The sequence below is a fragment of the Pseudoliparis swirei genome, chromosome 13 (assembly GCF_029220125.1).
Source record: "Pseudoliparis swirei isolate HS2019 ecotype Mariana Trench chromosome 13, NWPU_hadal_v1, whole genome shotgun sequence".
Taxonomy (NCBI): Eukaryota; Metazoa; Chordata; class Actinopteri; order Perciformes; family Liparidae; genus Pseudoliparis; species Pseudoliparis swirei.
In genome coordinates this window covers 5540840-5568292 of record NC_079400.1, presented here as the reverse complement: position 1 = coordinate 5568292, position 27453 = coordinate 5540840, and the positions used below count along the sequence as shown (strand labels likewise).

Below are 27453 nucleotides of genomic sequence, written 5' to 3'. Positions count from 1 at the left end.
TAAATATTGAATCGGGTCAACCCGAAAGAAAAAACTGAGGTTAAATAACGTCACCCTGGTCTCGAGTAACTGTGAAGGCCATTTTTTATTATTTAAAAAAATATATTCTTTAAGCCAAACAAACCATTAACCAGTGAATCCAGAAAACATCCATTCACGACTATTATTAACTGCAGCTCTATTGAGAATGATGCAGCTGAATCACAACGTCAGTGCTCTACTGGAATTAACAATAAATCCACGATGTCATCCTCCAATCTTTTAGCTGAAAGGTGGCTCTGAAAAGTGTGTTCCTTTTTCAGTAGAATCTATTGTAACTGCCAACATCATTGAAGGAGGAAAGTACAAACTTGGCTTTCGAGAAATTCATTCCTCCGTTAAAACAAACTTGTGTCTTTCAAATTGGGGGTTGTCTTCTACAACTTGATAAATTGTTCAGGAATCAAAATAATTTTCCGAACTGTTCAGGCGTCGATACAAAAATACAAAGTGTTTCCGCTGTCTCCCCGTTTGAAACTTTAGAGATAGCTTTTCAGCGGCGTGTTCCTTTAGCACCATCCCCGATCCCCCCCCTCCCGACCCCCCCCCCCTCCCCTCCCTATCCCCGCCAGGTCCAGTGGAAACGCCTGGCGATGAATATCAATGTCAATATTCACATGACTTTTCTTGTCGCAGAAATACGTTTACCACTCTCTGCCTTTTTTCGAGCAAAAACTGCGAAAATGGTACCCCGCTCGTCTCTCAGACTCTGATTTTTAAGCAGCCCAGTTTGTTGGTGGCAGATATGTTTCTTTTCTCTGAGCCGTTTGAGGTGTTGGAGGAATGCGTTGTGTGCTCAGAGAGTTTACTCACTTGCAAGTTGTCTGTAGTGCCTTCGCTGCATTTCCTTTGGGACACAACACTTGGGAGAAGAAGAAGAAAAAGAAAAAAAAGGAAGTCTCAAGGTGCCTGTGTTAAGCTTTAGATGTGACTCTGGGTTGGTAAATATTTAGAGAGCAAATATTTTGATACCAGCAGGGATTATAGCTAAGGGGAACATGTTTTTTTTATTTTCTAAGAATGTAAATGTCAGCATATTGAAAGGCATACTACATATTCTCATTTCCATACCTACCTAAAAAACAAACAAACAAAAACATCAGTTTAGCAACTCAAATCCGATGGAGGAAATCAGGTGTTTTTGTCTCCACGTCCGGCTTATTTTGATGTAGCTCGCCCACTGAAACTCATTCTGTCCGTGCAAAAAACACCCAATTCATCAGCAGGGATTGTTGCCGCCCACAAACAACTGACATATTTGTTCCGCTGCTGCACCTTGTTGGCTTCGCAGAGGTAAAGGTGCCAAAGGTGGGTGTTAAACATGTCAAGTGCTATCTGCCTTATTTACTTGGTCACTGAATATTCATGGGTCTTGATACCGGTGCCGCGCAGACAACCAGCAGCAGCCTCCGCAGTCATCAAACACGCCTGATCTGTCGACATGCAGCTCCAAAAAAATAAATCCACCTTCTCGTCACATCGCCGTTTGTTTTCTAATAGGGTGGCGATTTCGCCTGAAGCTGACAATCGTTTCCCGTTCCCAATTTGCGTGCCATGCGCGGGAAGCCACGCCGAGGCGCTCGGGGACGAGTCGGTGAAGGCACCCCTGCGAAGACGAAAAAAGGAAGGCGGAGTCAGGGGAGCGGGTATAGCCCCCCGTGTTCTGCAGTCATGCCCATTTACTCCCCCTGACGCCTCCGAGGACACGCTCTGACCTCTGCGGGGATCTCGCTCCCTCTTTACTCTCGCTCATGCGTTTCCTCTCTGCTCCAAGGAAAACCGCACCGAATTCCTCGTGCGTTACAAGTGCTTTTCGGGGGGGGGAAAAAAAAAGGCCCTCGTTGCCGCTCGGCCTCGGCTAGACTGCCGCGACTGCTGTTTGGCAGCAGGGCCGAGCTGCGGCGTGGGGTCAGACTCACTTAGCATGACTGCGGAGAATGCAGCGGTTGTCTCATTAAATATATGTTTCCTGTGTTAACACGGAGAGCTCATGCTCTTTGTTGTTCCCCGCCTCAGATGAAAGACAGCCTCTGCAGGCCGTACCCTCTCGGAGTGTGACACTGTCGGCGTGGTTAACGCTGTGGATTAATAATTTGCAAGGTGTTGCAATGAGATTTGGGCAGTGATGAAAGAAGAATCAAGGCCCTGTTAGAATGCTCCATTACAAATGGCTATTAGTTCTGCATTTAAAACTGCACTGTAACTAAGTGCATTTACTCTCTGAGTTAATTAACAAACTATACAGAACATATGAGCTGATAAAATGTGATGCTTTGTTAAAGATGAAAGTATCCAAATGTATACACATGCCGTCGGACATTTTTAATTAAAAGATGACACCATACGCAATGTGAAGGTATCACTTGAGGCTTTTGAGGATTGTGATTGTAATTGTTTGACATTTTACACAATATTTGAAAGATTGACAAACCAAATAATGAAAAAATCCAGATAATGAATATAATTTGATGCAGCCTTATACATAAAACGGTTAAAAATGTACTCCACAGCTACAGTAAAGTGGTTGTTACACATCGATGCACGATACACAGAGGGCATTTAAGTACACTTTTCTGATTCTACTCGCGTACTTTTACTTCAGTAAATGTTGCTTTAGTAACTTTCACTGCGACCGTTTGCTAATGGTTGCTTGTTCACACTGACACAGAGCAACATTGCCATTTATACATTAGCGTTCGAGGCTATTTGGAGTCATGCTTCTGCCCACCTGATGAATGTAAGTACAATATTGTCTCCTTTTGCTTAATTTGAGTCAACACCATCTCCTGAGGGAAACGTATACATTACTTTCGCTGCTCGCATAAACGTTTCATTATGTTTGCGAGCTGCTCGCTAACTTTGCAGTTTGGTGCTGCTTTCGGTTCAATAGTAGCCTCAAGTACTCGGAACTTTTATTTTAACGCGAGCATGTTGACGTGGGGCTAATTTATAGGCCAAAGTTAGTTTACGCTATAACGATGCGCCATATTTTAAACATAATCATGTAAACTGCATATTTGAAAAGTGCTGAAAGTGTAGCTTTGACAAAAAACTACAATATTTCCCTCGGGAATGTATTGAATTTAAAGAATCAAGAAGCATTGTCATAGTAGAAGTAAAGTACATTAAAACTGCACTTTACTTCAGTATACTCAGAGCTGCCAACTTTTCAAAAAACCTTGGAGTGAGATTTTGTCGGGGGTGACCAAAATGTTGCCGCGCACGCAGCCACACACGTTGGTGGCTCAAATATCAGGAAATTTGAATAAATGTGGCATTGTACCCATGTTGTACCCTGCATTCTGGCCTGGCAAAGGTCTTTTACGAGGCATCTTTGCTACCTTAAATAATTAAAATGTTTTTTAATAACTCTACTCTCATTTACAAAAACATGCCTAATTCTATTGCACAAATGTCCTGTCTTTATGTTAAATTCTTTATAATACATCTTACTTGTTCAAAGAGCTGTTTGGAACATTTTTGAGAGGGTCCTTTTCCTAGGCCTGCCAATAAAGTGATAAATGCTATGTGGGCAGCCTTAACAAACAATGCGATGATGTTTTGAGCATGCAGGATACCAAGAGGATAACAAGGTGCTCTCCTGCTGCTTGTTATGACAGCTGAGTTTACATCACCACACAAAATCACATGCACAAACACAACAAATTATTTCAAGATTTAAAGTTTAAGAGAGTGAGAACTTAATTGAACCACATGTCATTAACAGGGCTCTTACATTTTGAAGACAGGCAAGAGTGACATATCTATCCAGGATGCTTTATTTTCATTGGTTGCTGGATTAAATCATACCCAGATACAACAGATACGTTTTTTTCTGATTGGCTGTTGTGTAGCCCATTTCTTTTTTTTGATTGGCTGATAAGTGGCTCCTCACAGCAGAACTCCAGGGGAGCGCTTGATTCCTCCACGGTGAGGGCAGCGCGGCCAGCTCATGTTTGCGCGCTGCGGCACATTAAAACATTAAATAGCCGAGAGTTTTTCAGCGTGAAATACGATGTATGGCGGAGTGCGTGGCGTAAGACCGAAATGCGTGACTGTCACGCTCAATGCGTGACACTTGAGAGCCCTGCATTAACACACCGTAGTCTCTGCTCGTTGTGTCTGTTTGAAAATCTTCTTCTGTTGCTAACTTCGGGACTCTTTGGGGTAAATAGGATGTCTATGCAGCGAATAGGTTTATAGATTAGCGCCATCTATCGTCATAGTTTGAAAGAAACCAACGCCTCGGCCCAAAATCAGAATTTCTTTTGCCGTGAGATATTGGTTGTGTGGCGTGAGAGCGTGTGAAAACATGCAAAAGCGTGTGTCACACGGCGAAACCGTGAGAGTTGGTAGCTCTGGTATACTTGACTTATACTCGACTTGCTGTACTTTCCAGCACTAGATCTGTGAGAAGAGGAGCAGAGAAAGCCTGCGTGCCGGCTCCAAGCCTTGATACACGAGTGTTAGGCCGAGGCAGAGGGAACTTCATCTCCTGGTGTCTCCCTGTTGATTAGTATTGATTGCTTGCGCTGAATTGGCCCCTTGAATGGAAGTTGGATCAAATAATCCCTCATTCTTGTTTCCCAAATCCACTGTGAGGGCTGGAGAACGATTGCATCAGCGGCTCTCGGAGCGTGCGGCAGCAAGCTGAAACGTTTCCTGCGGGGGTCCGAAAAAGACGGATTCTCTAGCCTCTGTGTTTGACCTCTTAATGAGACGAGGGGAAAGTTGACCTACCGAGTAATTGTGACAAACATAGCCGAGGGGGTGCCGAGTGTTGCCCTGCCCCCTTTTCACTGTGGTGGTTTAAAAAGCAAAACGACTCACTGCACCTGCAGTTTGTATAGACATGAATCTTTTCCCAGACAAAACGAAGAATTCACTGCAGCTCGGAAGGATCCCCCTGCGGTGCGCGGATGTCACGGTCTGCTGTGTTGCCGCCGCCGCCACTGGTTGGCTTTGGATGGGGGCAGCTTGAGTGTCATGATGAAATGGAAAAGTTCCAGCGCAGTGAACACTTGCACGCAGAAGGTAATTGGAGATTGCCACCAAAGAACTGCCTCCAATTCGTCTCCACAGATAGACAGACCACAAAGTTTGATTATGTTTGCCGTTAACCAAACGCCTGCTGTAGTCGAGCGAAATGAGATCCTGTTCAGACAGAGTGCCGAGATGGGAAGGCGAGAGAGCGGCAGCTCGGGCTGTTTTATTATAAAAGTCGCATCAACATTATTATTTCAGTCTGATTCTATTTCAAGTTTTCACCGTTGAAGGGTTTTCCAGAAACACAGGGACATGCACGGGAGCCAGCACAAATGGGTTCTGGCATCCGATTCCTAATTTATGAGACCTGAGTGTTGTCTATTAAATGATTGACAGGTTACGGATTGCCTGGGATCTCCACATTAGTGTAGCATTGTTGATCTCTTTGAGAGCAGGTGTTTGAGGCTCATGTCAGACTCGTTTAATTAAGGAAAGACTGCAGATTGGTGGTTCTTTAGCCACTTCAAGCCTGATTTGACACGAGAGGATCGGAGTGTGTTCAATGGAAAGCCGATGAATGATTGATACGAGAAGCAAAGCTGCTTCAAATCGTGCTCCAAGGACATTAATAATACAGCACACTTTGAGCGCCTCCGATTTCATCACCTCCTTTATTTAGCACTGCCATTCTTTGTTGTTGTTGTTGTTAGCTCCCAGTATCATTTGGATGTGTTCATTTATTTTGATTTTGATGTAATTTTGTAAAATATTGTATTCTTTATTATTACTACTTTATTGGCAAGAAATCCACTAAATAGTTGCATTTCTCCACTAACAACGACACATTTTTTAATTATTTGTTCAACATATTTTCATTTAGTTTCATCTAAGTTTAATGTGTTGTACTCAATCTGCACCAGGGACTGTAGCTCAATGGGTTCCAGGTCATTTGAGTATTCGACTCATAAATGACATCATCAGAGCGCTCAATCCACCTGTTTTCATGCATATTTCCACTTGTGCAAGTTTCTATCCCCTCGCAGATATGAGAATAGTTACCCTAACTATTCTCATATCTGCGAGGGGATGGAAACGCACATTTATCAACATCAGTTTAAAAAAAGAATTGCCCTAGATCTGGACGGAAACTATTGATATCTTCAAGTTCAGATTCAGTTAGCTTATGCACAATCGCTCTGCAGTGACTGGCTTCCTTTCGCTCCACGAGGTTGTGCTCACGGTGGTGCTCAAAGTTTGACTGTTCACTCTTGAGTTATGAGTGCCAGAGGTGCCAAAACACATAAAAGATGTTGGAAGCGGAAAAGGGAAGGCGAGGATATGTTTTTGGCAGTGTTGTTGCTCTGTGAAGCTGCCTCTCCTGTCTGCAGTGTAGATCCTGCTCCTCTGTGTGTGTCTGTCAGGCTCCATGTCATCCTGCCATTGTTTAGGCCAGAAATCGGCACAGACTTCCATTGTTCCACACACAAATCTGCAGCCACAGGCTGTTCAGCCCAGTATCTCTGCACTCTGTCACGCTTGTAAAAGAGTGTCATCTCGGCTGGTGATGAGAGGTCGTCAAGGGTTCTGCTACCTCTACTGTCTCCTTGTGGTTCGGAAGTTACAACAGCGCTGACTCCTTCAAAGCCTCCTTAGTTCACATTTATTCGGGCTTTAAGTGTCATTGTGGCAACAAAACAACAACAAAAACATTGCTGCGGAGTTGGTGCATAATCGCCTCCCCTCTTTCTGCAGAAATCCTAACCGGCTCTTGACAGTCAAGGAAGACTTGCCTCAGAGTGGATCAAAGTAATCCCCCCCTCCCCCGGTCTGAACAACGTGTTGACACGGTGCCGGCCACTAACTCGGTCATTTGTCGAGGAGAGCGACTGAGGATTGCTCGGCTCGTGGGAAAGCGTTCTGGCTGAAAAGAACACCGGACATGTGTTTTTCCAAACATCGTTTGTGTGGCTCCATGTCCACAGGGCAGCGAGGACCTTTCAGTGTTCAGCGGGTTCTCTGTTGTACACCGGCGTTGACGGAGGCCGCCTCTCATGTGAGCCGGTGCTGTGTGTGTGTGCTTCTTTCATGTGGTTTTATTTCTCTTTTTTTAAGGTACCTAACTTAACACCTTCACTCTGCCGCCGCCCTCTCTTCAGCTCAGCCGGGCTATGTGTCGCACTCAATGGCAACGCAGCACGGCTCCTTGACGGGGGAACAGAAAGTAACCTTTGGTTCACAAGGAGAAGTTGTTTATCTCAGTAAGACCTTCACTCTCATGCCACATGCACTTCTTGGCCCTGACAATATTCCCTTTTACACCAAAGTCATGAAGCGCCCTGGCAGTGAGCAAAGTGCACCATTGTGTTTGCATTAAATCCTGCAGAGCCGTGCTTGTTGCTGCTAGCGCTACAGGAAGGAAAGTGCACGGTAACAGATACTCCCCTGAAGTGAAAGTCTGATAATTTTCCCCATACAGCAGATAATGTCAGATGACTGGCAGTTGGAGCACTTCCAAGGCGTGGACAGGCATATCACTTTCCCAGTTTAAATCATCAGTACAAAGGATGAGATAACATCTGGTTCTCTGACAAAGTCAAAGGTTCAAGCCCGTGTTCATAAAAAGAAAAAAAACGAAGAACTGGGGGAAGATTCTAGACTAGTTGTAATGTTGATAAGGCAGAGGCACTAGCAAACAGTTTGTGAACACGCAGATACCGAGCAACATGAGCATTAATTACATGTCATGTATTGTCATCAACCAATACAAGTCCAATGATCTCTTTCCTTTTAGCCCTCTTATCTTCTCCACCAACTCCTGAGAGAAATGGGAGGCTAACTAGCTGCTAAATGGTCCACTATGTTCACAAGGTAAGCCGCGGCTTTGAGAGCCTCTTGGTGCTGGACAGGTAGCACCCTGTCGGTTCATCCCGGCTTTTCTTCTCGAATACCAAAACAAAAACAGGAAGATTAACTAAAATATCTGAGCTAAAAGAAGTTAAAACCCTCCACATAGCTGAAGGGAATAGGGTGAAAGTTCTCGACAGGTTTAAGTGGCCCCCTTCATGTTATATACCGTCATTTTTCCTTTGCTAATGCAAAACTATTGATTTGAGGAGCTTCAAATTGGCAAAAAGGACGCACAAATATAAATTTTTCAGTGCATCCTGTTTCACTTGTTAGTATAGAAAATGATTTTAAAAAGTCCATGACAGGACATAATTAATTGTCATTACATACTGTGTGCTGAGTGTGAGTATGGAGTCTGGCTTATGTGCTTATTTGGGGGTCTTTACATCCTCGTAATTCAAGATAACTGCTTCCAGCAGCTTGAATGTGATCACCATTTGATTGAATTCTTAATTTGTCTGTGATTGATGCCGAGTGCGTAACAACATATGGCTCTGGTGTCTGTAATGACCCGCCGGGTTCTGATGTTTTGCTCCAATAAGCCGCCAGACATTTTTCAGCCAGCGCTGCCTTTGCTGTGACACATGAAGGGCCGCAGATGAGAATCACCTGTCTGCGGTGAGCCCCGAGAAGCAAAGTCCATCTCCTCTAAAGGCGGGCTGTCACCGCGGCTATTAAGACTAATAGCGGCGGCCTCTGATAAGCACAGTTAGCTGAATTCATGACCCGAGCGGCTGCAGCGGCGAGAGCATTTCCACTTGTGTGTTTTTCTGCTGATGCGGGTCATTTTTTTTGTTCTGTCCGGTGCTGTGACACGAGAGGGAAACCAGAGAGAGCCAGACGAGAAGAGGGGAAATAGAAAGGGAGTGATTGAGCCTTGGGTGAAATATTGACCCTGGGTGGAAGCGTGGCAACAACAGAGGTACATTATATTCTCTCGTAGAATACAGATTAAGTCCTTTCTGTGGTGCCGATTCCATAAAACTCAAATCCATCCCATTTTGTGTTCCTGATGGTGTCTTGTCTGAGGCCTGATTGCCCTTTTTAAGGTAAATTACATGAACGGTGTCCCGGTTGGATGATTCACAGACTCTGCAGTGAACAGGTTTCACCGGAGCCACTGAAGAAATAGTTTCTATTGAATCCTTTTTTCCCCAAAATATTTCAGGGAGCTGAGAAGTGGGAACGAAAGCCTTTCACGCCTTCCTGCCCGCGTCTCAATAACCATGACGATTAGGAAATGTAGTCCCGATTTTCAAATATGGCTTTTGCTTGAGAAGCCATTTCCTCACATGACAAAAATGACAATGCACACGTGTGATGTTTAATTGGATGTTGTGATGGGGATGGGGAGAAACATTAAAAAGGCCAGAATTCCTGTCTCAAAGTAGCAACGATCTGCTGGAGCGTATGTCTTTTTTTATTTCTGCTTTAGCACACACTAAAGCGGTTTTATTTAATTCGCCCCCCTCCCCCCCCCCCTCCAAAACCGAGTTCCTAGAAAGGTTTATGTGGTGGGGGGAAAAAACGTTTTCTCTTTTTTTCCTCGGTAATTTGGGTGAACTGGCCCTTTAAGGCAACATGGTTGACCGTATGAGGTGTTTGGTAGCTTTGATTCTACCGCATTTATTTATTTAAAAGAAACCGCGATAGGTATTTTGGGGAGCAACCCCCCCGCTCCCTCCCCCCCCACGCCCCCTCTCTGCCACCACATTGCCGGTATTAGCCGATTTCCTAGAGATCACGGGAGGACGCCGTCGAGGCACTTGTGCTCCTCTTCCTCCCTCCCGTTCTCTCCGCGTGGAGCGGCCCGCTTCATGCATTGTAATGGTTGACCATTATTTACGCGGGGGATAAACAAAGAGAAGCGAGGAATTGATGGAGTAATCCACTCTCGTAGTCATTAGGCATTGAGATGGAGGAGCTGGTGGGAGCAGCCTCCTCCCGACGCCTCTCGAGTCGAGCGGCTAATGGAAACGGGACTCATTAAGACACCTTATACTCCGACGCACCCAAGATCATGAGCAATTGCTAATTGATTGTCGTTAGCGCTCTCGCAATGAGACGCTCCGCCTGTTTTCTCATTTGTTATGAACGGCTTTGTTTTCTTCCCCCGTCTCCTTCACTTCATTATTGATGTTGCTGTTTTTCTTTCTCTTCCTCTTCTCTCCCTTTTCGCCCCGAGAGTCCTCGGCAACGGAGGCATCCGAACACTGTTCTACCTGGTTAGCTGCAGCAATCCCGATCCCGAGGGTTACCGCGCGGACGGCTCTCGTGTACAATCTGAAGTGTTTCCTGTGAGGAGAGGGTAGCAGTGTTTTAAAAAAAATAAAAAATCAATAGCCTCGACCTCGCTAATGACTGCATGTGCGTGATGCACGCATGCCATAGGCTATATAGAGTGTGAAAGGGCGGATGGAGGAAATGTGCCGCCGTAGTCATGGTTGAATAGCAGGGAGAGGCAGCTCTTTCTGTGATGCTTTGCCTTTTGGCTGTGGAAAGTCCTTCCTCTTTCTTCTGGAACCAGTGAATTGTGCTCATCTCAGCCTTTTAATCATTCCCCCCCCACCCTCCCAATAGTAATGTGATCTCTTTCCCCTCCGTGGATTCCTCCGCGTATATGTCCGCTCTCCACCTCTCTTCCCTCTCATTGCTTTTTCTCTTTCCTTATTATGAGGAGGAGGAGGAAAAGATAAGGGAGGGAAATGAAGAAAGGGGCTGAAAATGCAAATACGGGGGCCATGGCTCTTTCTTGTGACAGATCAGGCCTCATTACACCCACCTCTCTCTTGCAATTGGCTCGGGACGTTCTCCCCTCTATTTCTCTGTCTTGCTTGTCTCCATTACATTAGGAAGTCTCTCACCCCTCGTAAAAACCCTTGGGACACACACATCGCCAGCCAGGTGACCAAAGAGGACTCTCTGACCGCAAGGACACAATATTTGCTTTGCTGAGTGGGGGAGGGGGGGGGATCATTTCTATGTCTGTGGTCAGACGGTGCAGCATTTCTCTGCTTTAGCGCTCTGCCAGAAGCCTACACCTCTATCTCGATCCGCCTCGTGGGAGTTGCCACCAACCTCCTTGCTCTGATCGGGAAAGGCTGGAAACAAAGGAATAAATACACGGGCTCACGGGCTGCTCTCGCTTTTGAAACGAGATACACTGTCGGGAGAGCGTGAGGGGGAGGAGGAGAATAAAATTGGAGCCATCAATTCATGTAAATCTCATCAGCACCACTCCTTTGAAATAGGAAACTCGGGCATTCAACGATGTTTTTGTTTCATACATCTTGTTTGGCCACCCTTGCTTTTCAGGAACGATAACAAGTTAGCCAGCGGCCTCTTCAATAAATCTTAATTGAATGTAATGGCAACCCTGTTTACAGGCTGACTTCCTGGTTCAACATTCAGTGTGTTTACATGATGGTATAATTCGAATCTTGCTTTAGTCGGACTATGCTATCTTTTGGGGGATCTGCTATTATCCCAATATACATGGCAGTGAGTAATTTCGAATCATTGGCCGAAAGCATGTCATATACGATAGGTGGCGCTGTTTTCATTACAACTCGTGGTGATACAGCCATTTCCGCTTGACCTCTTCACCACAACCAACAACAACAACATCAACATTTCGAGAAAGATGGCGAGCAGAGAGCAAGGCGAAGCTACATCCCTCTACTATACTTGCATGATGTTAATAGTGACATTCTCGTGTCTTTCGACTCTTTCGACTTCCAGGTCACGACATGGGAGGGAGGGAGGAGGGTGGCGGGATCTCAAGCATGCGCAAAGACGCAAAGTCCAGTTCCTGATCCAATTCACCGTTACATGCCGCGATAGTCGAATTATCAACCGGATCGGATCGAGTTCTCCAGGGGTGTTAATCGGATCGTAGTCGGACCGCACATAGTCGAACAAAGATGTTTACATGAAACGGATAATTCGATTTCAGTCCGACTAAGCCAGTTATTCGAATGCATGTAAATACACGGTCATTGTACTTTTGCACAATTCACTTTATGTTGGACAGAAGAGAAACGCAATTTCGATCTTCTGTATGTTTGCACATATGGAAAATTGACAAATAAAACTGACTTTGACTTTGACTTTGACTTTCTGTAGTTGAGCACGAGCAGCTTTCCAGTGAAAGTTATAATTATTACCTTTCACTTGTCGTGTATTCGATACTCTGGTTAAACTGGTGGCTCGTTGACACATTTTCCGACGGCTCATTTCTTGTCCTGTTGGACTTTGTTGCTGTCAAATTATTTTGGTGACTATTCCGGCTTTTAGAGCTGGATCATTATAGCAACAAGCTTTCTTAAATACAACAACAATCTAACATATTATAAAGCATTTCATAATTGTCTTAAAAGGTCAAGTATTATAATATTTTACAAGGCTAGTCTATAAAAAAAATTTGTTTGCAATCACAGTAGTATCTTAATATAATGATCATTTAGAGTCATTTATAATGCATTATAAACAGTGATTATAATGCATTATTACGTATCACAACTATGGTAATTATGATATACTATGATCCCATAGGCATTACGATATGCTGTATAGACATGGGCTCCAGAGAAAGTGTTCGCAAAAACTAAAGTTGTAATTAAACTCTTTTAAATGAACCTTTTTTAAATTATTCACGATCGAAAGCCTTTTCGGGATCAATTCATTTAACTGTTTGACTTGTTTGGGGGATCCACAACACAAACAACTGATGCTGGAGGGCAAACACGTTGGGAAGTTGTGCACAGCAGGAAGTAAATTACCTGCATTTGCATGAATAAGACAAATAATTGGCGGTTGCTGTGATGCTGATCTGGTGGCACACAACTTGTATACGGCGGTGCTGTTTTGCACTGGGGTGTTGTTGCCTGTGTGTGCTGTATAGGTTGTGTGTGTGTGTGTGTTAGACGGCACATAATTACAGCAGCGGTGGTTAACAAGGCGCGGGCATTTGTGTTAATCAGTAGAAAGTGAAGACTGAAAGCTAACTGAGCCGGTGTCTCATGCCCTCTAAATGCATTACGCTATAAAACCATTATCTGTAAACCTGTAGTCATCACGGCAGCACACGCTGCAAACCCAATGCGTGTGGCTTCGCCTTATAACCGCTTCTGTGGGAAATGTTCAATCCCTCCTCTGCTCACCGGGATGTGGGTGTCAGGACTGTAGCGTGTACAGCGTACGCAGCATTACAACCTCACAAATGGAATCCGAGTGAACATCCGTTTGGTGAGTCGCACGTCAAAAGACGTCAACCAGGCAAACATGTTGTTGACTAGTGAATGTTTTTTTAGAGGTCACACAACTACTATTTTCACAGTATTCCAATGATAATATTTGGTTACAACCTGCTTTACATTGAAATTAACTATCAAATCAATAAATAGTCATCAGCACCTTAACCCACCTGTTACTTTAACATTTACTAACATATTTTACCCTCGGGGTCAATTTGACCCCAGCAATTAAAACCTCCAGAAAATTCTTAGAATTAATATTGTTTCCCAAGTTTAAGTGTGAGGTACTTTATGTTTGTTTGTTGACTACCTAAATAGCCCTTTAAATATATAAAAAAGTTGATATTTCTTATATGTTTGACACAGTGAAAAACAGCCTGGGGTCAAATTGACCCCAAAGAACACCGACATTAAACATTGAATGGGGTCAAATTGACCCTAAAGGTAACAGGAGGGTTAATGCCTAGTGTGTAGTAGTAGTCGCCGCCCTTTTACGTAACACGTCATTTGAAAGATTGATGAGTTGTCAACTTTAAATCCGGTAAAATTCCCCAATTAAAGTGTTGCATGACAGTTGAAGGTGTCAAGTTATAGACGCATGCAAACACACTGGCTTTGGGGAAATGATTACCGTCGTGTCTCTTCACGATCCGGCTTTTATCTCGAAAACCCGCGTCTGCAGAAAATCATTACAAACGACGAGGTTGTCATTCCTGCGATTGCTGCTCCAGCGTTCCTCCTTTGACTCAAAGTGTCTTTGTCGGGTGTCTTTTTGAAACGCAGGGTTGCGTATCTTGGTTGATCTTGCATGTCTTGAGCATATCAACAACAGGAAGCAGCCTCAAGGATGCGTTTTGATTTCTGTGGCAATGTAACACCAAGTGGAAATAGAGCACTCTTGAGGGAGATGAATGGGAGTTCAACAGTTTCAGAGCTGTTATTCACGCATTGGTGGGATTCAAATTCTCCCCTTTCTCACCGTTTAAAAAAAGAAAAAAAGCTGACCATTGGTACACACTCTTCAAAAGTTTTATAGTCAGAACTGCAACAGTTTTTGCAAAAATTAGAGGTAATTAAAGGTGCGAAGAAGTAGCACCGTATCATTAATTTCACTCGGCGAATGCTAATTAGCTCTGCAAGTTTATGCGTCTGAGCTGTTTTATCACCTCAGCTCATTGTTTCCCTTTCTTCATTGAGGCCGAAAAAAACCCCCTCTTTAATCCCTTCCCTGTTCTATTTGTTCGCATGGAGTTAAAATGCAAATGAGCTCTATAATGGCTCCAAAGAACTGGCTCGCTGGACGGACAGCCTGTGGCTCTCGAGAGCTTTTCCCACAGAGCCAGGTGAGAGTTACCCCCCAGGTGTCCCTCTCCTGCCAGTGTCCCCTCTTAGCGGGTGGCGTCCCGCTCCCACCGACCTCCTGACTCACAGGTTTCACGGGCGCTTTGCACAGCTTTGCATGGAGTGTCTGTTCTCCGCTCAGCCAGTAAGAAATCTGGAGCTGACTGGGAAGGAATGAGTCTGTCCAGCACCGGCGACAGCGGGGATTTTGACTCCATGAGGACCCAATTAAACCTGGGAGGGCCTCTCTGAAGGAATAATAACACTGATAAATGCACCTCTGTGTCGGCTTAAAAGAGGCTGGGAGAAATGTTTTATTGTGCTGGCCTGTCTTGACACAATTTACTCCGAGCTTCTGTTATTGTTTTCTCTGGGTGAAGCCCGGTGTCATCTTCTAAACATTTTGATGACTTTGCTTTATGCAACATCAAACCCTCTCTGCATGTGCTTTGAATTGGCTTGGGCTACGTTACTCCCTGCCAAAAGTACAAATAATCTGTTTCTGTGTGTGTTTATCTGTGTTTGTTGGAATTGCACGCATGATTAGAGCAAGTGTGTGTGTGTGTTTGTGAACATGATTTTTCAGTTTGTGGCAGTTAATTTAAAACATACAAACCTATTAATTGAGTTAAGTCAACCGTTAACGTCATTTATTGAGCAAGATGGACGGCTACTAAAATGCATTTTTTTTTATAGATTGAAACATCTCAACAGTTTTGTTGTTTGGACAAAACAAGCTCTTGGAATGTGTCAGATAAATCATATTTTTTACATTTTAATAGAAAATCTGATTATTAATCAATATTGAGAAAAAAAATCTTCAATGCCATTAATCGGAATAAACCTATGTATGAATATGTTTTAAATCATCTAATGAGAGCCAAACATTTTTTTTTAACTCTTGGGGTTTACATAGGAGAGATATGCAGTCACTTGAGACTTAAAGGGTATGTTCCTCTCTCAGGTGGTAATTCAGAGAAAAACTCCTTTAATTTGATAACAGCCGTCTGTATTTTGGATTTGCACTTTGCCAGCAGTTTGTCAATTACTGCTTGTGGTTTCATACTGCCAGTCAGTCTTTGTCTGGGCTGCAGCCTCCTCCTCACCGCGCTGCAGAGCCGTGTTATTGTACTTAAACAAATCAATTCTGTTGCAGTTGAGCTTTTTCCCCTCCATCCCCCGTCATTATGAACTGTTTGCAGTGCAGAGCACATTGATTTTTCACAGCCCTGGAAAAGCTGTTGATGAATAGCACCGAGGTATCTGGGGAGAATCTGGCTTTAAAAAGGAGGCACCCAGCGTTTCTCCTCCTCCTCCTCCTCCTCCCTCTCGACCCATTGAGCCCCCAGCGCTCCTTCACTTTCTCTTTTCAGAGAACGGCACTTCCAACAGGGGAGAAATGCTGCCTGAAAAATCTTCCAATGATTTGAAGAAAAAAAAGGATTAAATAAAGGGTTTGTCCTTCTCCTGCTGAATGTGAAAATGCACCTCGTGGGCAGACAGATTTTATATTTGGAGCATTAGCCGTGTCCTGTCAACCAGATCATGAGCTCAGGAGAAGCTCTGGTTGGGTGTAGAAACAGCGAGCACGCTGCGTGTCACTAAGCAGACGCTTTGTGAAAAGGATACACTAACAGGATAGCGCTATAGACTTTAAGGTGGGGGGGAGGAGGAGGGGGGGCGGCTGCCCTATGCAAACACCCTCCACACTCATATTCAAAAAGCTAGAGCAAAAACACTCATAAGACATGTTTATTAATTTGTTCACATTCTACCATCCCAGGGAGCTCCTTGAAATGTCATAGTTCATTTGAGGAGTGAACTTGTTCTTTGACTTGAAAATGAGTGTGAGGCTCTTTGAAAAAAAGGAGAGCATTTAAGGAAAAAGTGTGTGCTGGACGGAAACAAAGAAAAGAGGAAATAGTTTGTTTTTACCCTTTCACCTGCTGAGAGCCCTGCTACCTTAAAAGATGACTATCCTCCAATACTACCTTAAAGTAAAGCGAGGTCGAGGACAGTAGTTTAGCAGATATTGTACTCTCTTATGTAGACATCCTTTCTTTGCATTTAAGGACTTCCTAAATGAAGTTAAGGCACTCGGATAGTCTTGAGTTTCGACAATAGTGGTTCAAAGTTCAAAGTGTTTGCGTATATTCTCTCTCGGATGCCGGCGGAGGCACGCATGATTCACGGAAAGATAACGCATGCTAGAATCCAGCATGTGCTTATCATGCTCAGAATTTACAACTGTTCACAAGGATGAAATAACTTTTGAAAATAAGTCTGCGTGCGTACTTCCTTGGGTAAAAATAGATAAGACAATAGTTTAAACTGTGTGGCCCCTGAATGCAAAATAAATCTCTGTTTTCTGGGTTATCATATTAAGTCCTTACGTGGCTTATTTGTAATGGTTTCTCACACATTGGTTTTCACCTTTTCGAACCTCACCAATAACTAATGTGGTCATTTTGAGGGCTCTGAATGTCACCGGGCATTCCCAACTCAGGCTAAGTGCAAAGCTATAGTGAAGGTCTCTTTTAATAGGCTTATCTGTCAATCAGGAGTGAATTGTGAATGTGCCACGGCAATGAGCTTCCTCTGCGCTGGATGTTTATGATACCATCCTGATCACGGCCTGCTCTTTTGATTCGTCCTTCATGGCCACGAGAGCGGGAAGGAGCTTATCCGTGCAGGAAAGAAGTGTATCATGTTAAAGAGAGGCACAGATGGAAGCCCCTCGTAGCCCAGAGGAGTCTTGTGAGGAGCAGAATCATCAAGTGGGCTTGATTTTTCCGAATAAATAAAAAAAAGAGAATCGCAAATGTAATACTTCAGTGTTTGGAGATTGGTGGATAATGTTGCGCTGATTGATTAATTTTCTTTCCCACCCCTCCCCACTCTGATTTCTCTCAGGGGCAGAAGACGTGAGGCGCTGAAGTGTTTCTCCTCCTGGTGTGTTAATGGGTGGGGGGGTCCTTCGTGGTGAGGAATCAAGGATCGAAGTCAACGCAGGTGAGCCTTCTTCTTCTTCTTCTTCTTCTTCTTCTTCAGTGTTGGTGGGATCTGCAGAGCCCAGCAGGTGTCGGGGGTACGCATAAGAAACGTACGCTCTGAAATGAGTGTCACTGTAGATAGATAGATAGATAGATAGATAAATACTTTATTAATCCCCAAGGGGAAATTTGTCATAACAGTAGCAGCACCAATAAACTAAACACACGAGAATAAAAAATAAAATATAAAATATAAAAAACAGGGATGAAAGATATAGATGTATACAAGAAGTATACAAAGTAAAATATAAAATAAAATATATATGTATATATACAACATATATGCCCACACAATACAATACTAATGACAACAATTAAATTAAATATTAAAATATTAAATATAGCGGTAGAACCTGAAGGTTCGGGTTGTTAACGGTCGGCCGTCTTTATTCTGGTATTAACAGGTTGTCCCGTTCATTTAGTGTGAGCTCTACGCTCTTTTCAATAACGTTGTGATGCTTGACTTGGCAGCTGTCAGTTGTGTGCAATACCGGCGGCACGGGTACGTTACATTTGCAACTCAAGGTGGATTGGCCTCCAGGGGCCAATCTTTCACATCGGGTTCAAATTAAATGAACTTTGATGAGGACATTTGCTCCGTTGACCAACACAGCTCATGGCAGTGCTTGGTGATTTTTTTTTTTTTTTTAGGGCCATGTAGCTGGAGAGTCCAAAAATGAGGACGCCGCGGTAAATTATTAGCTGTGTTGCATCAGCACGCTCTCGTTCGCGTCATATCCAGACGCTTTTTACACACGAGGCACCCGTTAGCATCTGAGGGGAGACGCACCGGCTTTCAAGTCGTTTATGTGCTTATTTTAATCCCAACCGTGATGTTTTTGTCTGAATTCACAACATGACTCACATCATTGTAGTGGAGTGTCGTAGTTTGACCCGCTGGACTTCCTGCTGTGTTGGAAGGTAACGCCGTGGGCTCCTATTGGTTTGCCCCGTCCACTTTCTTTGAAAACCTTCCACTCTCGACGTGTAAGCTTCTCCTCAAAAGAAGGATTTTTTTTGTTTTTTTGTTTTTTTCTCCTTGAACTTGCCGGCTCTGTAAGAAGCTTCTTAATTACCGGGGAGTCGCTTGGCCTGGAATTAAACAAAGCTTGTTAGTTGAAACTGATATCTGCCTCCCCTGTCACTACAGTAGATTTAAAGACTACAACTCTGTTTGCTCCGACACGCTCTGTCGTCCGCTGTGCTCGAGTGTCTTCGGTAAACATTCGATGGCAGCAGTTTGTGTGTGGTCAGTGTCGGCTCACCTTGCAGAGCATGTTGATTTCATTAGGAGCTCCTGGGGGGCTGTGAGGAACAAAGTGCTGAGATGTTGCGTGTGTTTATGTTCTTTGCCGACATCCGAGTCCATCTGCAGTCTGACGAATGTGTGCACGCACACGGGAGAAGGTCACGCAATCCTCTAAACCAGCCAGCCACCGGTTCATCCTTACGCAATATGTTCGACTAAAAGGGAGAATTATGTGGTGGAAAGGGAATGTAATTGGTTCATCCACTGTATTATAAAATACAGCTATGGCTTCATGGATTAGGAATTGGGACATCCAGCGTGCGTATACACACACACACACACACACACACAGTCACACACTGAATAGATAAGAGGGGTTAATCTTGATTAGAGCAGTGTGAATGCTGAGAAACATGGTGGCCTGACAAACATCTGCCCACCACACAGCTGAGTGGGATAAACCAAAGTGATTATTGTGGAAATGTCGGGCGAGGTAGACGGAGAGAGCGAGTGCAACGAGGGTGGATGCACGACAACGGGGACGTGAGCGCTCGGTTCACTCTCGCTCACTCTGTGACAGATTTCTCCCTCTCGCTGTCGATGTGACGTCGCGTTCGCGGAGGGAAAATCGAGCCGGGTTTGATGGAGAGGCTGCAGTGAAAAGAAAAAGCAGCAGTCTCAACTGGAGAAGTGAGATCCCTCAGGTTGATCGCTGAATATGATCTATAGAAAGGAAGCGAGTATTATTACCTTCGCATTGAAAATGCGGAAGGTAATGTTTTGATCGCCGTGTATTTATTTATTTATTTATTTGTATGCGTGTTACTCGCATAACTAAAAAAGTATTAAACCGAATCGCATGAAATTTGGTGGGATGATTGGGTATTATCCGGGGACCATTTGATTAGATTTTGGGATCGATCGGGTCAAAGGTCAAGGTCATGAAAATGTCAAAATCTTTTTTTTTCCATAGCGCGGTCAATTTTTATCCAATTGGCATGCAACTAATGCCAAAATGTTCATAATTCAATGCCCAATCTTGTGATATGTGAAGGTATGCGCTCTACCGAGTGCCCGTTCTGGTTCTTTATTGAATCGTTTCTGTGTTTGTACTATTTATTTAGGGCAAGGCAAAAAAGCACAATATGGCGTCTTCAAGTTGCTTGTTTTGTCAGGCTGGCAGACAACCAAAATATATTCACTTCAGGATGATTATGAATAAAAAAGAAACAACAAATGTTCACGAGAAGCTGGACCCAAAAGCAGATTTTTTTTGGGCTTGATAAATGGCGATAAAACGATTCTGAAACGATTCTTGACGAGGTATCTTCTGTAGATCGACTGATCGATTTATCGACTCTCTCGGCGCTGACCAATTCTGGAACCCAGTTTTTATTTCAGCTGGTTGACGTCTCAAGGTTGCCGGGTTTGTCTTTGTCTCCATTCTGCGCCAGTGTGTAAGCCCTAATGAATAATTGCTTTCCGCTGTGAAATGTGAGGGGTTCAGACATTCTGTTAACCTCGCTAAAGGAAGAGAAGAAAAATGGGTAGGAAGAAGAAAAAAAGAAGAAAAAAAAATCCCCTTCCTGTCAGTGGTCTTTCTTTCTCTCTGTTCTGCGAGATCTGGAACTGATAAGCGTGAGGCCTCTGGTAAGCGAACAGGAAGGATAGAGGGCCTGGCCTCGGAGCACACATGTCCACGTCCCCCTGCACGGGGCAAACAAAGAGCAGAGCCCGCCACTTAACTTCAAGTTTCAAAACAGTCAAGCCTATTAGAAGGATTATTATCACTGAACTCTTGTTCTGAAGAGATTTATGTTGAATATAATAACAGAGAGGCCGGCATTTGGACCAAATAGACCTCGGCTAAATGAATGCTTTGCGGCGGCTTCACAGGCCGGCGCAATCACAACTCCCTTGTTCTGCTGACCGGTGTTGAGTCAAGTGGAAGCACTTTATTAAACAAGCACATGGCAGAGCGCTGAGAGTTTAACATTCAACCCGAGCACCCAGAGGTCTGACTGACAAGTTGCTCCGCTTATAAACGGGATGCGGCCGTGTCGCAGTGTCTGTGCTGGATGTCTCCTGAAGCAGGTGCTTTAAGTTTCTTTTTTTGGGATACTTTTTTGAAAACGTTTTTTTAGGCAGCTACTTTTATCTCGGCGTGCAGACGTAACAGACGGGACAACATTTGTCAAAATGTACTGCAGGAAAACCGAAGTAACAGGCAGACTATCTGTTACTACAAGGTTATAAACAATAGATTCCCCAAAGATAGTGGAAGATCAAAGTGACGGGAAAGGATAAAGGTCTGAAATCGTTCTAGTGTGTGACTACCATTAAAAAAATAATAAAATGCACCAACGTATGCAAACCATCTATCTATGTCTATTTCGCTCTTAAACTCACAGAAGCCAGAGATTATATGTAAACGCGGCTCTTTCGCTAAGAACAGTAATGTATGCTTCATTCTTGCCAAGTGCCATTGTTTTGCCATTCTATTGTTAACATGGCGTCGGTTAGCGTACATTTTTGCTGCATTTTATTGCTGTAGATATTCCGCGAGTGTCCTAAAACCTGCTGGGAAATGCAGTCGCGTCACAGCTCGTGTAAAAATGACCACAAAGTAAACAGCGAGCACTTTATCACAGTAGTTGTCCTGTCGAATGACATTGTTTAATGATGGCGTCTTAACCGTGAACAATTATCCACGGCTGGTGCAGACTATAAACTGAAAGGTTCATCATCGACGTTGAGCAGAAGAATGGAGGAAACATTTTCCTGTGCAAGTCCGGCTCAGTAGCCGGGCGCGACAAGATAGCGCTCAACTCAAGTTGCCTTCTTGTAACCTCTTACAGATCCGTGTCTTCTATTCGCCGTCTGGGTTTCCCTCCGTGCTTCGCGCTCTCTGCTGCGGGATCCCCCGCTGATACCACCTCTTCACAATACCTGGAGCTGGAACGCAACTTTGGGGAATCCAAGGCGTATCTTTCTCCGAGCGGAGACTGTGGCGTAGACGTTCCGCACTGGTATTCTCCCCATGAGAGACTGCGAGATAACATGCCAGGGTGACAGCTGAATTATTAGCCCATTAGTCACAGGAGAGAAAAAGAGGTGGATGAACATGGCATCCGTCAAGAAAGCGCCTCTTTTTTTGGGGGAGAAGATAGCCTTTCCGAACAGCCGCCAAGGAATCTTGTAAGTCTCTCCCACGGATGTAGGAGCTGGAGGGCCGGGGTCAGGGAGCAGAGCTGGAGCTATCCCGGTGCTCTGCTGCTGCCGATGACCCCCGGCCGGAACAGAGCAGCATAACACAGAGGCAGAACTCAGTGTACTGGACTAAAAATAGACACGGCGTCAACCCCCCCCGCCCCGCTTTCCCGCCATCTTTAGAGGCGATCGCAACCGCTGGTGATAGTCGGCGACATGCCGGAACATGTTTGATTGGCAGGGGACTGCGGCGGTGCGAAGTGTCCGTGTGCTCAGGACGGATGTTCTCCGCAGCTCCGAGCGAAGCAACAGAGATGAACCGCCTCGCTGCGTTTCCCACCCTGTTGAATCTCCTCGCGGGTCGGATCGGCACAAAAGAAAAAAGAGCAAATTTAACTTTTTTTTGTCAGCGAGACATATTTGCCAAGACGTTTTATTTTGCCACCATCCCAAACACTATTTGAATCGCTCTGAAGTCAGTGTAAACCATCAACAATTCCAAATGTACTGTTTTTACTGTTGTTCTTGGCTTTGTGTTCCTCATAAAAACACGCAATTAAAAATATAATAAGGAATTGTACTGTTCTAAAACAATCCTTGACATGACTATTTAAAAAAAAAATTGTTATAACTTTTTATTTTGCATTTTCCACAAACAGATTAGTCCTTGATATCGAGAAGAAAAAAATATATATATATATCTTCAACAAAATAAAATCAGCATACATCCAAATCCATCCATATCCACATACCCACCCGCCCAACATTCCCACCATCCCCTCCCACATGTTTATACTTCCACATCTACCCTCCAAGAGTATGACCCAACGAGGAGCGACATGACTAGTTTTAATGTTGTACTATAAGCTTTTGAGATCTTGTGTAAACGGGTCATATTTCATCTCTAGTCTCCAATTATGATGTTGTGAACACATCATGATACCATATATTTGACCTTCTCCCACACTCAAAAAAACGATTCAAGCCCCTCTTAGAGGTGACACATATAAATATTGTTTGATACATTTAAATAAATCAATTACAAAAATAGATATTTATATTTAATGGGTGTAACACAAAATGCATGAATACTTTCATTTATTAGATTTATTTAGGTTAGATGGTGTGCATATCAACTCAAAATAAATGTGTTTCATTGAGGACGACCCTTTGCGCATGCGCCAGCTGAAAATCAGTTGTTTACATGAGGTGAAGATATTTTCATGGCTGTACGGTGGTGTAGTGGCTAGCACTGTTGCCTCAAAGCCAGAGGTCCGTGGGTTCAATTCCCAGTCGGGGCGATCCTTCTGTGTGGAGTTTGCATATTTTGTTAGTTTATATTTTGAGTTGGACAAACACAAATTAATTTAATTTAATGAATATCGTTATTTTATTTGAGATGTATTTGATACAAATCAGTTGGACTTACTTAATTACATTTTATTGCACTGATGTGCTAAATTTGAGTTGGAGTTGCATATAATTATTGGATGGAAAACCTGGCAACAATTTAATTGAGTTCATCCAATGAGTCATTTCTTTGAGTGCAATACTAATTTTCACTGAACAGAGCCTGAACGCATCACAGTGTAACTGAACGGAACCTCCCGTTGTTCACCGTTAGCGGTGCTGCCACCGCCCTGTCCCTTTAAACCTTCTTGTATTCAGTCGATGTTAAACATGGATTGGTTGTTTCCAATGTAACATCAGAGATTGGCGATTACCCAGAAAAGCATAAATGCCGATGTCCTGATCGCAATATTTTACTGCATATTGTCAGCAACACTTTGTTTCACCCCGCCATGATCAACGTTACACTGTGTAATTAATCAGTTCAATTGCACGGCACACCGTTGGGAGGGGGGGGGTGGGGGGGGATCACAGATCAACAATGCTCAGTATCAGCTATCTGCCCGGCTCTACTCAAAGAAAGACACTGCAACAAAAAAAGTAGAATTGAACATTGTGCGGCGCTTGCTTCCTTCGATGCACAATTAAAGCTGATATCCCTTTGACATGCCTTCCACGGATAACTTGTCGAGCTTTTCCTGCTCGTGATGAATAGCCTGAATATTCCACGCTTCATGAGCCAACATATTAATTAATGGCCTGGTGTAAATTGCTTTGAAAAAAAAACTTGGCAATGAGAAGCTGCTTGTGAGTGGTCTACCTCAATGCCTCTTCTTGAATAAGACCACATTAACAAGCTTTTTTATTTTGTTCCCTGCCTGATGGCAGACCGTATTATTGCATCACTGAAAGCTGTTAGTGTGGTCTCATTAGGCCGGTCTTGTTGGAGAAGGAAACCAAGACCCTCCAAGCTTGACTTTACTCCACACAGCTTCTGCTAAATAATCCATTTGTAATTTGTCTGCGTCGAGCTAATGAAATGATGATGGTAGACGCGCTGCAAGCCCCTGAATTAACCAATCAGCTGGTCTGAGCTTGAACATTTATTTACAGCAAGAGGACAACATAAAAGTCCAGATCCGAGCAACCGCTGTAATTTAAATTCATCGGGTTTTTGTATGACCATTTTATGTGTCTTTTATTTTACTATTCAAACGTATACAAGGTAGTCAGAGCACCTATAATCAGTATTTCCTTTATACATAACAATGTATTGAATGACATTGGGAAAACTGTATGACAAGATATCAGATTGGTATTGATCTTTTCATCTCACTCTTGGGAGGAAATCAGATAAGTGACATATCCCTTTCAAGTTAGCTCCAGCTCGAACGGCTGGAAAATACATCCGGACTCAAACGTTCGACTTGTAAATGATAAAAATTACATTTATCTCAATAAAAGTATCTGAAACCTCAGTTTAAGAAACACAGATGCTTTAATGTTTATAGATATGGTATGCAATAATTTGTAACCTTAAAAACGGCGAAATTAATTTTGACGGTTTTGATTTGAAGCATGTGAGATATTCCCAATGTATCTCTTGAAGCTCTGTGGCATTTATATCATACAATGGAGTCGGATCTTTTTGAAAGCTCAGGAATTCGTGGCAGATTCGTGGCAGATAGTCATCAATTTGAGACTTGTTTGGCATTTTTGGGGATCAAAGGCGATGATGAGGATGATGATACTGATGCTAATCCCAGTGAAGGGGATGATTAAGACATCAGGGCAAAACATCTGTTTTATGGACCCCTCCTCCCCCGCCACTACGGGCTGAGGATGACTGTAGCAGAGTGTAAGGGAGTGCAATTGACAGCGGAGTTCGAGCTTCCTCCGGGAGGAGGGAGAATCTGAATCCGATGAGGGAAGCAGGCAGCAGGGTGGCCATGAAACATTCATGCACCTGGGGACTCTTTGCATAAGGAGAGCAAGCCGAGCCAATAATGAAGTCAAGAGCAGAGGACTTTTAATGGCTCTGTTTGTCCTTTTCATGAGATTAGCCTTGGTGTGGCGTCTTGTATAAATTGCATTAAAAGCATAATTGCGTACAGCGATTCAGCGATGACTTGTCGTCGCAAACAAACCCCCAAAAAAGGTACCTCGTCGAAAATATTATGCACGTTTGGAGTAATCTAATTGTGGTGAGCGACGGGGAATAATTGGTACCACAGGTGTGCGGCTGCTTATAGCTCAGAGCTGGACGGCAGAAGGTGAGTTATTCCCGGCCCAGACCGATGACATGACAACGGAGCACCAAATGTGGGCATCCCCGGCGGCGGCGGAACAGTTGTCCCTCCTAAACTCATCCCGCTCTGCGGCTGAGAGCTTGCGCAGGGACAGAAAGGGCGAGAGAGCAGCAGAGGAATGGCGAGATGAAGAGCAGGAGAAGGGAGAAGCAATATTTAGACAGCTGCGCGTGTATCACTGTCAGAGGAAGGGGAGGTGGGGAGGTGGAGGGATATTTCGGTGTCCTCAGCGAGGCCTCAGACAAACTCCCGCTGCAGTATTGATGTCACTGCAACCTCCTGCCAGCAGACTGTAAATCTCAAGTCGCAGTCATCTATAGATTTACAAAACACCTGCTACCCCCGTTCCCATATCGCGGCAGTATATTATCTGTCGAAACATGTTTCACGGTTATTCCATAAGAGACTCCTATCTGAGCGCCCGCTGTTCCCAGTACAGTACCGGCGGTTGTGCGAGACCGCTTTGTCACATGTCCGCGGTGCTGTGCTAGACCGGCCCGGGGGCCTTGAGGTGGTGGAGGGCAGCTGACTGCTCCGATTCACTGGGGAGTGGACTCGTGCGCCGGGAGCCTCACAATGGACCGACTCACACGGAGCTTGTTCAGTGTCCATCTCGCAGCCGTTTTTCCTGGAGCTTTCTGTTTGACTCCTTTGTTGCCCATGTGTTTTGATGGAGACAGCGGTCCTTTTCTCATGACTGTGTATTTTACGGCATTGTTCCCTTTATGGTCATTCCAGCGGGAACGGTCAGTTTCCCCTCCCTCTTTTACCACTGTTCCCCTGTGGAGGATGTGGACTGCTCCAGTGGGTCGCTAGCGGCTTCTTTCCTCCCCTGACACGCGGCCACATTTCCCCTCAGACACCACAGAGTTCCCCCCTTCACTAATGATCCCTCACTGGCTTCCCAACAAACACAGACAAAAACAAACAAAAACAGTGCGGTATCTAATTTTTTTAAAGCCTATTAGATGCCAAAAAGGCGAACAATGCTGTATGGTTTCCCAAAGTGGACCCTGTGTCCCTCAAGGGTTAACCACGATTGCATAAAGTACATGAAACGTCACATTATTATTGTGTCAATGCATTAGTGTTGTTGAAATGAATGAGGGGGCTTTGCTTTGAAATTTCAATATTTGCAAGAAATAATGATAGTAATGTTGGAACCGGATGCTCTCTCAGCGCTTTATCTATTATGCGTCGTTTTTGAAAGTGTTTTTTCCTGTTTAGCCACATGTTCTCCGCTGAGTAACCAGTTGTCTTTGTGCTTTTCAATAAGCCCTTTTTGCTTCGCGACAGCATTCAGAGACACGGCATTAAATCTCTACCTGCGGTCACCCTCGGTCCCCCATCGCATAATAACATGTGCAACATCCGCACAGCAGCCACTAATTGCTGCTGGATATTACAGCGAGGTCTCCTAAGATACTGACCTTGCTTTAGCCAATCACGACAGAGCGTGTTGCCGGGTTGAGCTGCGATCAGAAGAGTCCCCGCAGCACGAACAGAAGGAATTAATTATTCAGACTGGCCGCTCGCACGTTTTGCTGGACACCGCATTTAATGACATCTATAATGGCGTCTTTGTGAGAGATTAATAGGGATGTGAAACTATCAAAGCAGAAGATGCACAAAAGTCCAGCCAGACGGCGCTCTGCGTGCCAGGTACGAACACAAAGGGAACGATGGGTGCGAGCATTCAATGGCAGCATCCAGGTTTTTCTTTTTCCTGATCTCAAACTCATCACCTCGGATCT

General features: G+C 44.2%; 1 protein-coding gene and 1 long non-coding RNA gene across 6 annotated transcripts in view; one reads left to right on the top strand and one right to left on the bottom strand.

Moving 5' to 3' along the window:
- Positions 1-27453, top strand: part of LOC130203618 (zinc finger MIZ domain-containing protein 1-like) — a 123236-nt gene that overhangs the window by 14713 nt on the left and 81070 nt on the right. For 2 of the 5 annotated variants that reach the window (XM_056429949.1, XM_056429948.1), the window contains one exon: positions 17442-17540. The gene's annotated coding sequence lies outside the window, so the exon portion shown is untranslated. Of the gene's footprint in view, positions 1-16250; positions 17541-27453 lie in introns of those variants that run through there. The other 3 variants (XM_056429950.1, XM_056429952.1, XM_056429951.1) reach the window with 3 other exon arrangements.
- Positions 17562-19009, bottom strand: LOC130203620 (uncharacterized). The gene is made up of 3 exons (XR_008833515.1): positions 18847-19009; positions 18447-18673; positions 17562-17653 (listed from the first exon to the last, which is right to left on the bottom strand). It is a non-coding gene; the product is annotated as an uncharacterized LOC130203620 (long non-coding RNA).